Source organism: Podarcis melisellensis (assembly GCF_964234715.1).
Source record: "Podarcis melisellensis genome assembly, chromosome: 9".
Lineage (NCBI taxonomy): Eukaryota > Metazoa > Chordata > Lepidosauria > Squamata > Lacertidae > Podarcis > Podarcis melisellensis.
The window spans coordinates 43,519,797-43,532,864 of record NC_138541.1 but is presented as its reverse complement, the minus strand read 5'-3'; the positions used below and the strand labels follow the sequence as shown (position 1 = coordinate 43,532,864).

Here is a 13,068-nt window from a genome sequence, read left to right as displayed (position 1 = left end):
TAGACAAGCCATCATGTATACCAGTTGCGATTACAAAGATAGAGATCTTATTAAAATATTAATACATAGAGTTGCATTCAATGGTAGTTATACTCAGAGCAGATCCATTAATTTCAATAGGTCTGCTCTGAGTAAATTTTAACCAGCTACCATAAACACCGACATTGAATTTTGGGAGGCTATATGAAAAACCACAGCAGACCCTTTCCCCAAGGATTAGTCGTTTTGAAATTCACACTCTTTCCAGTTCCCCTCTGTGCCCCCCACCACCAAGAAAAGACTCATCAAGAAGGGCAAAGGAACCAGGCCAGTCAGGAAAGATGTTGCAGCTTCAGGTTTAATGACACACTGCTCCTCTTTGGAGGGCATCAGCATCTCAGAACATCAGTCGGCCTGGCTTTGTTGGAACTGTGGTTCATTCATGAGGCAGAAATCTTGGTGATGTTGCCTGACATTTCTGGAAATGCTGGATGGTAGAAAGGAAGGGCTTCGGAGCTCTATCTGACTTTCCTGTAGTAGTACACTGTGTGCGCTACTGACACTGCGGAAACAAAAGTGCAAAATATTGTTTGAGTTTCTCCCCCCACCAGCAAACACTTCTTTTTAAACATCTACATCATGCACTCAAGCAAGGCATTGACGGGACCCAAAACTGGCCACTCTGCCCTCATTCTAATGCAGGTTTCCCTAGACCACAAAGGATTGCTGCTCTCTTTTTTTGGTCATTTGTTAACAATGCTGTGAGGATCATTGCTTTACCTCGTCTCCCTTTCTTTCCCCTTCTTCCTCCTCTCTGACCTGCCAACCCCCCTCTTTTACGTCTTCTGCGATAGGGAGGCCTACAGCCACATCGCGTCATTTTTCTGGGGTTTTGGTGATGTTAAAAGTCTAGTAGAGGATCAAGAGGAGCATGTCATTCCGTGAAGCCAGCACAATCTGTCTCCGAAGATGGTACTTGAATTTGTGAAATGATGCTACCTGCTGCCCTTTTACTTATAGGAGGATCTGGTGGTTATGAGCTCATAGCGTTGATATGGCAACCTCTGTGTCTTAAGAAATCACCATATATGGGACAGGCTAATACACTAACTTTAAAACAAACATATAACACAATTCAGCATCTAATGACAAACTTCAGCATGTATTATTATTATTATTATTATTATTATTATTATTATTAATTGGTTCATCGCCTTACCTCATGCATTCATTCTCTCATCCCAAACACCCATCTTATTGTACTTAAATTGCACCCAACACCTCGTAAGCTTGGCATTCTAGCATGAAGTTTCACTTTCCAGAACACAAGAAATTCAGTTCTTCAAAAAATTAGTATGTTCTTCCATATCATAACAAAACCAGTGTTTTATTATGCTGAATATAACCCATGTGCTTAGTAACCATTGAAACATTTTGTGTTTCCCTTTTTCATCCAGTTATTACTAACACTGGTTGTTGCAGCTGATAATAAACAATAATTTCTTGGTCATTCCTCAAGGTTTTATCTTTCATACTTCCAAACAAGATCACTGAGAAATCCAATGGAAGCCTCTAACCGTTCATTTCTTCGATGTCTGTGGTAGGCCAAGCCACGCTCACCTGACCAACACCTGATATCTATAAGATGTCAGGTGCAAGACTGATAAAGCTACATGTGCAAATAATGACAAATTCAGCCGCAGCTAGAATTTTGCACTGTTTGAATTTGACGACTTACCTTGGGCCACTGCTTTTGGCAAACTTCCACTTGTTCTTCTTCTGTGTCCTGGGTAGTCAGGAGCACTCCCAATGGTTCATTTGCATCCACGGCTGTACCTTTGGCACTTCTTGAATCTGGCACCTTAACCCACCATGCTGCTTTTGGCAGGGACCAGATGCAGGAGCTCCCGATCCTTCTGATCTGATCCCTCCTGAAAATAGCACAGCAGAGAAAGCTGCCAAATGCAAAGAGCACACTCTGCAAATGTTTCTTTACAGCTGCAGCTTTACCTTTCCTGTGCCTGAAATCATATGATCTCAGATAACTGACTGCCCAGTGTGATCTACAGAGGGTTGGCCACTTTTGGATCTGGCTCTCTGGCTGAAAGATAATCACCTTTTTCCAAAATATTTTTATTTTAGGGCATAACCAGAAAATGTGAGTTACACCTGCTCTAATTGCCTGGCGATGCCAACACACACAGCCAGGTTCAAGGTTCTTGTATTAACTTACAAGGCCTTGAGAATTGGGGTCCAGGATCCCTCAAGGACCACCTAATCCCTCATATCGCTGCCCAGTGGAGTTTGTGGGAATCACTGTTAGTGGACCCCCTTGGACTAAAATTCAGCTAACAGGAAAGCAACCACAGAAGTTTAAGTACTCGGGTTCTGAATATGCACCAGCAGCAGCCTAGTCTGATGAATGGGAAAATGTGCTTATCAGCAGGGCAAAATATGTCTCATTTTTAATTGCAACTCAAGTAAGCATTTTAAGGTAGGGTGTCTCGCTTTGAATACAAATGAGTACTAACTACAAGCAGTGAAAATTCACAGCGCAGGCCCATTCTTTGCAGACTTCACCGGCATAACTGATAAAAAACATTTCACCACACATTTCTGCACAGAATATTAATCGTGGTAATCATGCCATGCATGGGGTGTGTGGGTGTGTGAAGGGAAGCTAGTGTACTCTGTGTGCACACACCCTACTAGGAGGGGGGGGGGGAATTTAGACCGATTCCTATCACCCTATGCCCTTAAAGTTCATCTCCAGTTTTAGTTCAACAAATATCACCAGTTCATCCTTCTTTGCATAATGGCATTGGATGAGCTTCTTGTAAAATCATGGAAGGCTCTACATGTGCACTATTTATAGGAGCACCGCCAGCCATTAGCTTTTGACATAAGCTGTGAGACAAGTAATGTTTTCTGAAGAAAGCTACTTATGTTAGTAAGCCAGCTAAGAAGCCTAGCAAAATTCATTCCACGAGGAGAAGCAAACTCATATTCTATATTTCACAAAGCCATCATTTATAAAAGGTGAAAACTCTTTTCTGCTGGATTTGAAAAATAGTATTGGGATATAATGTGGGGTGTTACCTTCCCTCCAAGTATATCATATGCCTTGGTGACTTCATGTCTGGATTCACTCAGTCCTTGAAGAACACTGGGAAATTTCAGGTGATTCAGAAAAGGTGGACAGATTGTTACCTGGCGTTGGACCTTGGGAAGATGTGACTCCCCTTCACTGGCTTATGCTTTGCTTCTGGGCTCAATTTCAAATGCTGGTTATGGCCTTTGAAGCCTTCTGTGCTTTAGGACCTCCTCCTACATAAGTCCACCGGCTCATTAATATAATGCGTGCACACTCTCTTGTCTGTTCTACTCATATCTGAAGCATGTATCCTTGGACCAGGGAAGCATCCTTCTCGGTGACTCCGCTTAGGGCGTCTGACCTTAGTCCCTCTCTGAAGGTCTTTTACCGGAGTGTTAACACCTTCCTTCTCAGGAAGCTCTTTGGGCTCTAATTGTGACCCTCTTGCTACTTGATTTTGAAGTTATTCAAAATCACTTTCTGGTCTGTTGTGTTTTTCCATGACACTTTTGTGGTTAGTTGCTTGACCCTGGATTTTATGGGATGTTTTCCCCTTCCACCCTTTGATATCATTGCCATTGTACAGTATTGGCTTTAGAGGTTCTTCTCCAGCTTGGGAAGCTGAGTTAATTATTTTAAATGAGCAAATTGAGGCCTGCCCACTGTATTTCATCACAGACGAGTTAAGCAGAGTCATCATTTGTTGTGGCTTTGAGGCTGCTTATAAAAAGGCAAAGCCCGCCACCCTGAACCTCAGGCTCCCAAGTGCAGGTTATGCCACCACTGCTAAGAGCTTGAGAGAAGAAAGAAACATCAAATGGCCCGAATCAAACGCAGCCGGAGCCGGAGCCTGACCCGCTTCCGTCAAATGAGGCAAAAGGCCAGCCATGCGGGTGGCTCTGGAAAGAGACGAAAAAGACGCCAGGGCAAAAGGAAAGGTAAGATGCTTAAATTTAAGACTTCTATGCCATATGACAGATTATGCTCTTGGGCTGTGACCCTTCAAACATATTTGGTAGGAAGTAAATGTATTTTATCACTATTTACTACAGCTCAACTTGGTTACATTTAATAACTGGTGGTGGTGTTTGTTCTTTTCTGGTAAAGGTCGTGGTCGCAAGAAGGTGCGAAGAAGAAGACACTAAACTCTTTTCATCTTCATGGTGTTCTGTGCCCTTGATTTCAACCATCTGACTCACCAAAACCTTTGTCTAACAAAATGAACACAACAATCTTTCATGAGAATACCCAGGATAACTTCCTGAGATTCAAGGAGCCTGCAACAATTTGAACAATGCCACCTGTCAATAAAATGCTAAAATTTCATTCCTGTGGTTTCTCATGTGATTTCTTAACTGGGGATAGGTGACAACCCCTCAATGAAGTTGGTGGGTGAATTGCTAGGTTGCCATAAGTGGATATCGTGAGTGGGAGAAGCTCAGAAAAAGGAACTTAATAAAAAGTTTAGGAACTCTGAGTTTGAGAGTTGTTGATTGTGTCAAAGCCTGTTTTGTCCAGTTATTATTTGTGTGATGGGGTGGTTGGTGGTGCAGTGTTCTGGGCACATGACTGCCCCACAAACCAATCAGGATTTTGTTTCAAAGACTTGCCACAGCGTTAGCTTTGAGCAAGCAAATCAGGACGAATTCTTAATAAAACAGGTCATCTGGAGGAGTTCTAAATCATGCTTAGAAAACAACTTCCTGAACTCCTGGTTTGCTGCTATTGCTATATGGAACAACTTCAAGCTTACAGCCAAGTGCTTACAGCAAAATCATCCCCTGGCCCAAGAGAATATGCTGTTTCACAATATAAGCCAGCTGTGTAGACTACGTATTCTTTATAATCCTCCTGGCTTGGATGAAACACCTCACCTGTTTGGACTGCAAAGGTCAGAAGCAAAGAAGAGCAGGCCTGATCTCTTACATCAGCACCTTGGGGATGTGACATTACTAGAAGCTTTGACATACAGACCTGAACTGAATTGTTAACAGGAAGTGGGGGGGGGGGGAGAGAAATGAGTTGGAGCCAACCACAGAAAGCTGGCTTTTCCCACCAAGAATCCTTCATTATTATTTGGGGGGGGGGAGGTGTTTACATACCTCCTTCCTTTTATATCGTCTGTCAGTAGTTTACCAGAAAATCCTCCAATATGTTAGCCTCTTCCCTTCCTGCTCTCTCACCCACTTGACCCTACTACTGGAAAATACCAGCCATCACTTTGGAGTGTGGTATCATCAATACGGTGATGGTACAAGGCCTATTTTCATTTTCAACAAATCTAGAGGGCTGTGAGGTGTGTCCATGCCTTGAATGAATGCCTTGTTGTAGGCTAGATATAGCTGAAGTTTAATCCACAGTAGCTGAAGTTTAATCTAGACAAGATGGAGGTTAAGATGCTAGGGCAGTCTAGATCTGGAAAGCTGTTGGTATTAACTGTACTGGATGGGGTTTACCCTCTGCATAAGGGACAAGGTATGCCATTTTGGGATTCTCCTGGTTCCTGCTTTGCTGCTGAATTCTAAGGTGGTAGCAGCAGCTAGGGATGCCTCTTCTTAGTTTAGGATGGTGAGTCAACTGCTCCTGTTGTTCTCCAGTAGGGAATTGGCCTCGGCTATTCATGCTTAGCTAAGCTTGTATATGTACTACTATATGGGATGGCCTCAGGTGCCGGTACTGTGTACCCTTGAGTACCCCCTTTTAAAAAAAGAACACTGGGTAGCCTTCAAAGGCAATTCAGAAGCTTGCCTTCCAGCAAAAGAGCACTATGGGGAAAATATTATTTGTACTTTTGGCTCAATCACACAGGCTACTTATAAGAATAGGCTAGAGATTAGAAACCTTTGGCCGTTCTGATGCTGCTGGATCCCAGCTCCCAACAGCCCCATGCAACACCGCTAAAGGTTCAGCATGAGGGGAGTCCAACAACATCTGAATGGCCACAGGTTCGCTATGCTCCTGGATTTTTAAGGATGCCTTCTTCCATATCTTTATTTCATTTCCTCCATCTGCAGGGGAGATGTTGCCCCGAGTCCTACCTGCTACAGAGGAGAAGACAATCTCTTTTTTGGTGTGACACCCATGCTCTGGAAAGTGGTTTCACTGGCTTCATATTCCATCTCTCTGTTTTCCTCCCATTGTGACAGCCATTAGAAAAGCAGTCAATGCTGACTGAAGGAATTTAGATTTTGGTATTTACCTTCCACAGCTGTCATTTAGGGTATCTTTACATAGTTGGGTTTTTATGTGCAGTTGTGGGTTGTCACCTAAATTGTTAAAGCCTTGTTTCATTGTGGCAGTTTACATTCCACAAGAGGTCAGAAGGGTGGAAACACAAGAACAGGCCTTCTCTGCAGTGGCTCCCCACCTGTGGAATGCTCTCCCCAGGGAAGTTTGCCTGGCGCCTTCACTATACACCTTTGGCACCGGGCAAAAATGTTCCTTTTCAACCAGGCCTTTGTCTGACTTGATTTACATCCTATACCCTTTTTAAAAATGCTGGCTCTTTTGGGGTTTTTTATTGTGTTGTAGGTTTTGTTTTAATTTTATGTATTTGATATTTTATGTGAACCACCCTGAGACCTTTGGGTATAGGGTGGTGTAGAAATTAAATAATACATACATACATACATACATACATACATACATAATTTCTTTTTTTATTTCCTGAACTGCCCTTGGGGTGTTGTGAGAGAGCTAGAGGATACAGTCTAGAAACGCTAAAATAACTCAGTTATAACAGCACATTTCACCCACGCAAAAAAAAAAGTTAATGTAATTTTTTTAAAAAATCACTCTTAGGAGAATTGGTTTGTATCTGGATTACCGAAGTCACAATGTACATCATTTGTGATGTCACTGGTTTCCTGCATAACCAGTCACCAGGATGCTCACACAACTATCATTTGTGCAGTACCTGGTGTCCAGGTAAGCTCCATCAAATAACATCTCGCTTTAAGTATCAAATATCTTTAAAAGATATCTGAGGGTCAAAACAGACACTGAGAAAGCTATGATCAGCTGTCCTGCCATTTTGTTTGATTGGCATTCAGTGCTAGTCCTACTCAGAGTAGACCTACTGATGTTAAGCGACATTACTGACAGGTTTATTAAATTCAGTGGGTTTACTTTAGTTGAATGTAATCATTTGTTTTCAAGGCAAAACAGCTTCCTCTGTGCCTCCCCCGCCCCTGTAAATAACAGTTTGTATAGGTAATTTATATCACTGCTTAGATATTTTTCTTATTAATAAGTGGTTTATAAATGCTTCAAATAGAAATAAAATGAATATCAGAACAATGATGCAGTGAGCAAGCATTAAACAACCCCCATTTCCTGCTGTGTCAGGTAGTTTGGATTATATTTTTGTACATGATGGAAAATGGTGCTGAATCCTGCGATGGATATCACTGATATCAAATTATAAGGCAATCTTTACAGCACAGCAGTTAATTGGGAGTTCTTGATTCCATTACCTGTATTTTACCTGGAACATGTCAATGATCAAATTGCGATATATTGTGATTCATTATAGTAATACTGTAAAGGCAGAATGACCAACCACCCAAGGGCCTGTTGAAATTAATTTCATTTGCTTGGCCAGAGTGACATCAACCACCATAACAGAGGATGACCAACTGAATTCGCAGCTCTGCCTGAGGCTGAAAACCTGAAAAGACATGATGTCGCGGCAACAGCATAGCAGAAATAGGCGAAGAATGATTCGCCTTAGGAGACAACAGCGTAGCAGGAAACTGGTTGCTCGAAGACTCCCGAGGCGGATGAGAGCAGGTTTTTAAAACATTACTAAACTGGGGGTTTCTGAAGCATCCAGTAAGATTAACATTGAGGGTTAAAAATCTCCAGAGGTAGCATTGAGAGTGAGGAAGCAATTAGGCCACTTTGCATTAAACACAATTATTTCTCAGAAGCATGTCACTTATTTGTTTTATTCATCTGATGCCGACATCCCCCCCAAAAAAATTCACCTTAGAGACCCTTTTCTTACAAGTTATGCACAAAACACTATATAATAAAAAGAACAAATTCAGCTAAGTTAGTTGAATTTCTCTCCTTTGAAATTAACCAGCTACTTTAGTTATGACAGGTCATTGATATATATATGAATGAAAAGTATCCATTAGAAACACTTGGAAAGGATGCCAGTTTTCTTACAAATTAAATTCTATTTGAGCATCCAAGCTTCCCTACTGCACACTCAGAGTTTTAAATTGTGTGGGGTGGCTCCATGAATAGAGAGGCTTCCCTCTTCTTTGAGGGTTACAAACACACACACACACACACAAACACACACCACTTGTCCTCACATGTCTTCTTACATGCGAGGAGACTGAATACCCAAATAGGGCTTAAGTTTTGCCAAGAACAGGCTTTTGACCGCCATGAAGTTTCTCTCCCTGCACCCATCACGCCTCTACTGAACCTTAAAATATCCTCCGTGTAAAAACCACTCACAATGTAACGTTCCAAAGGTATTTTATACGACTTGCTAAACCTCTAAGGATTAATCATCCGAGGAGGAAACAAGAGGTGCTCCGTTCCAGACCTGGCACCATGTGACAGGACAGGGGAGTCCATATGTAAGAATATGAGACCCACATAGATCTCTTCTTCATTAGCTGGTGAATGGTCATGTGATCCAACCCACAGCATATCATTTGCTGATGTTTTCTATTGGACACATTGTAAGCCATAGCAAGTCCCACAATTCTTGAGCTGGCACTACTTAAGGAGCAACAATATCATCATTATGAAATCAAATGAACTGGTGGTGTGGTGGCACAAGTCTTTTATGGGGAGAAATAAAGATAATCTGGAGCGTTGTTCGATCCCTTTGCCCACATTTATTTCTATTTTCCCTCTTTCTGTCTACAGGCAGACACCAGTCCCATTACCGGAGAGCCTCAGCTGCAGTCTAGCCTGGGTCACCTTCTGTAGTGAGGCAACTGCTGCAAACGAAGGAAAAAGACTGTGCCAGAAACCAGGATGAAGCACCAGGCTGCTGGAAGCATGCACTGCACTCAATAAACCATTTGAATGGCACTTGGGCTTCTTTTTGTCTTCTTATGAACCATACTATTGTGAGATGCGGGTGGGACTATCCAAAGGGATGTTGAGAAAGGTGCAGAAAAGGGTGCTGGATCAATTTTTTCCATGAGGAAAGACTACTGTTTCTGGGGTTTCTGAGTTTATAAATATGGGCAAGGAATGGGGAGACAGGATAATAAAATTACGCATGGTGTGTGGAGAAACTGGACAGAGAGATTCCCCCCATCTCAGATTAGAAACTGGGTGTTGTTCACTTAAACCGAAGGGTGGGAAATTCAAGATGGACAAAAGGAAACACTTCTTTGCACAACACACCGTTTAAATATGGAATTTTCTACTACAAGATGGTGATGACCACCAATGTGGGTGGCTTTGAAAGGAGATTAGTGACCAAGTCATGGAGGATAAGGCTAACAATGGCTTCTAGTCATTATGGTTATACACGCCTTGCAGTATCAGAGACAGTGTCCTCCTAAATGCCAATTTCTGGAGAACATGAGTGGGATGGTGCCATTGTGCTCATGAGCTTTCCGTAGGCATCTGACTGCCCACTGGGGACAGAATGCTAGACTGATCTCTGGTCTGATTCCGCATAGCACTTCTTAAGTTCTTCTTAATATGAGTTTTGCTTTAACCAAGTTTGATCGCAGTCTGGAATTTAACAAAACAATGTTAGTATTCCTGAAGAGTGGGATGAAGAAGGTGGAGAATGGTTGCCCCCTTTGTTTTATTAGGAAGTCGTCTGAGATCACTCCTAAGTGTTTTGAAGAAGAAAGGCTATTTGGACGGGAATACACATCCCCAAGTTAAGGAGGGGGGGGTGTATAATAGAATACATGTACATGTGAAGAAATAGTAGTTTGGGGGACAGACTGCAAACCTAAACCCACGTACAGGAGGGTAAGTCACACTGAATTCATTGGGAATTACTTCCAAGTAACATGCTTAGGAGGATTGCACTCTATAGTTCTCTACATGTGTCTAAGATTGCAGTCCAGAAATGCCATGCGACACATGTGTACTTAGAAGTTCTACTGAATTCAGTGGGGCTTACTCTCAGGCAAGAGTATATACATTGTAACAACGTTGAGGGTTTCTAAAATGAATTTTATGAAATAATAGAATTATGAAATGTTTCAAAAATCAAGTAGTGTTTCAAAAATGAAAATGTATTTCAGTTGTAGCATCATCATTTATATTGATTTCCAGTATTTCAGGAATTCCCAAAGCAGATTTTTAACATATAGCCTAAAATAAATCCCAGGTAGTTTAACCTCTAGTCCCAATTTCAAAAATAATCTCGATCACTGAGAAAGGGTGGGAGGGGAATGGATTTTCATAACAAGGGAAGTCATTTATTGTTGCAGCCTATTGCCACAGATATCGGTTCTGCAACTACATAACATTATAAACAGCACTGCCACTGTTTTCAGTATGAATGAGCATGTTTTGTATGGAATTTATAGAACGGAATATGGAATACATTTTAGTAAATAAAGTAGACAGTCCACAGGGCATCATGATTTACAGTGTCGAAAGCCTTACTAGAATGACCATATTCACAACACTCTTTTTGAATTTGCCTTTCAATTGACCATTCAAGAAATCCGATGCTGATAGACTCACAAGTATCTTTGTCCTTGAAAAATAATGTATTTGCCTCTTAAATACAAACTCTCCAGCACCATCTGTCAAAATTTAAAATTTTAGTTTGCCATCCTAATTCCACATACTGATCTTTGCCCTATTTAATAATTACTGGACTTTGAACTGTTGAAACAAAAATTGATGAAATGCTGTTTCATTGAAAAACTACAAAATAAAGCTAGTTACAACTGTTTCCCCATGACTACCTGGCAGTTACTATATATGGTTACATTTCAGCAGACAAAGGGTCACTATGTGATATTGTTACAGATGTTATAAAAGGAGGAGCTCAGGCACAATTGCTTCAGAAACTCACAAAACACCAGAGCAATTATCTCGGCTGTACAAGCCAAGAGATAATGCCTGTGCTCCTGGAATCTTGAAAGAACGAGTAAGATGTCAAGATGCAGAAGCTCATCTTCTTCTTGCAAGGAGACTCAACGAAGAGTTCCTCCAAGCAGAAGGAACAAAAGGTGCAGGGTTCTCTATGATGCTCCACTAAAGAAGAAGAAAGGTAAATGTAACATTTACTATGTTTTATACTATTATGGCTGGGCATCTAAGGTTTGTCAAATCATCCACATGGTTGGAGGCTAAAAGTAGGTTATTCTCTCCATATGAAAGAACTAGGCTTCACAAGAGTAATGGGTTGTTTTTTGAAAAGAGCATTTAGGTATAAGATCACAAAAGATAACAATTTAAGCAGAAGTAGTAAATATTTAAAGAACCAGAAGGGGAAGCTGAGGGAAGTTACGGGGAGGGTTCCCCCCCTCCTTTATGATAATTGTCACATTATGTTGTTTGGTTGATTGTTAAATTGTAAAACTCAATAAAAAGCTTTTAAAAACAAGAGCAATGGGTTTTTATTTTGTTTTTGACAGGTTACGTACGGGTCTGTGCCACATACTACTACTGGAAAGGAGGGAAAAAGTAATTTCTAGTGCTTCCCCAACTGTCCTGTTCAGAAAATCCATGTTTGGCACCAGTGACTCACCACCAAACATCTTCCATGATAAGGAAGTCCTTCAAAGGAGCCACCAATGAGCTGAGGGAAGACTTCAAGATCCAGGAGCCGGCCTATTACAGCAGCAATGCTAGACCTGCCTGTTTGTCAGTAAACTCATGAACATGCAGTTCACTTCGGTTTCACTCTCTTTGATCTCTGATATATCGTTCTGTATGTTTGGTTTAATGGCTCCGTTAAACATTATGAAATGTGCTTAAACGGAAAAGTGGAGGAATAAAAGTGTGCCAGCCATGTAAGCAAGGAAGGCTACAAGAAACACACATTCAAATTCCCCTAATGCATCATGTGAAAATGAGGATTTGCATCTCACTTCACCATGGATTCTGGCAACACTCTGGTTTTCCAACATGTCTTCCAGTATATACAATGTTGGATATGCAGTTTTGTTCAAACTTCACCTCTGTCATCTTTTGCACTGTCTTCTCACAATCAAGTGACCCCTAATTTGCTGAGCTGTGGTGAAGATGAGCAGGCAAACAAAGTCAGCTAAAAGCACTAACCTAAAGGACATATAAAAACAATTTTGTAGTACCATATTTGAGATATAGGAAATGCCAGCCACTGCCAAGTATAGGCAGTATAGGAGCATTTGCAAAATGGTTGAAGGCAAAATATTTTGGATTTGTCATTCATTCCTGATAACATCGAGCATTTTGTAAAACATCACACTGTGCAAAGAGGAGTTCATGTAAGGAATATATGAATCTATCTGCAGATGCATGGTTATGTGTAAAGGAAGTCAAAGACGAGTGTGCCTGCCTTTGAAATGTATGCTAGGTTTAACTGAAATGTTGACTATGTGCGGAGGATAGATTTCATTCCCATTGATTTCAAAGAGATTTAAGCTCTCGTGTTGTTCTCTGAATGTTTCATATACACATGGGCCATTGTTACAAATGCAGTCCTTCCTCCTGTGTTCCCCCTTCACTCCATTCTGTTATGATTGGCACCTTCTTCAATCAGCCTGAAATTTCAGCAATAAGCCAGTAATGGCTCCAGCCAATGGGTGTAACTAGTATGTGGTACACAGAGAAAAGTTCATTGGTGAGGACATGGCAATCTGTCAGAGTTTCCATTGCAAAGTATTTGTGAGGGGTTTATATATTGGTTTTAAAATGTTTTTCTGAACTGAGACTACTCACACAAGGTGCTTGAGGGTATTGGATAACATTTAATGACATAATGGATTGTCTTTAATCTTGATTTTCCATTATGCACAGTGTATATACAGGATTGAAACAGAAAGCCTTTT

General features: G+C 41.2%; 1 protein-coding gene and 2 long non-coding RNA genes across 21 annotated transcripts in view; 2 read left to right on the top strand and 1 right to left on the bottom strand.

Moving 5' to 3' along the window:
* Nucleotides 1-319: 319 nt before the first annotated feature.
* The window catches only part of LOC309378215 (uncharacterized protein), a 102,288-nt gene continuing 89,539 nt past the window's right edge, over nucleotides 320-13,068 (bottom strand). For 16 of the 18 annotated variants that reach the window (XR_014171858.1, XR_014171859.1, XR_014171860.1 and 13 more), the window contains 2 exons: nucleotides 760-1,910; nucleotides 320-541 (listed from right to left, as the gene is read on the bottom strand). The gene's annotated coding sequence lies outside the window, so the exon portion shown is untranslated. Of the gene's footprint in view, nucleotides 542-759; nucleotides 1,911-2,212; nucleotides 2,228-3,189; nucleotides 3,205-13,068 lie in introns of those variants that run through there. The other 2 variants (XR_014171875.1, XR_014171876.1) reach the window with 2 other exon arrangements.
* Nucleotides 3,811-9,136, top strand: LOC309378231. 2 transcript variants are annotated; one of them, XR_014171896.1, is made up of 4 exons: nucleotides 3,811-4,011; nucleotides 4,181-5,641; nucleotides 7,677-7,864; nucleotides 8,969-9,136. It is a non-coding gene; the product is annotated as an uncharacterized lncRNA (long non-coding RNA). The 2 variants fall into 2 exon arrangements; XR_014171897.1 differs by having other exon boundaries at nucleotides 7,608-7,864.
* Nucleotides 9,671-11,927, top strand: LOC309378232. The gene is made up of 2 exons (XR_014171898.1): nucleotides 9,671-11,303; nucleotides 11,671-11,927. It is a non-coding gene; the product is annotated as an uncharacterized lncRNA (long non-coding RNA).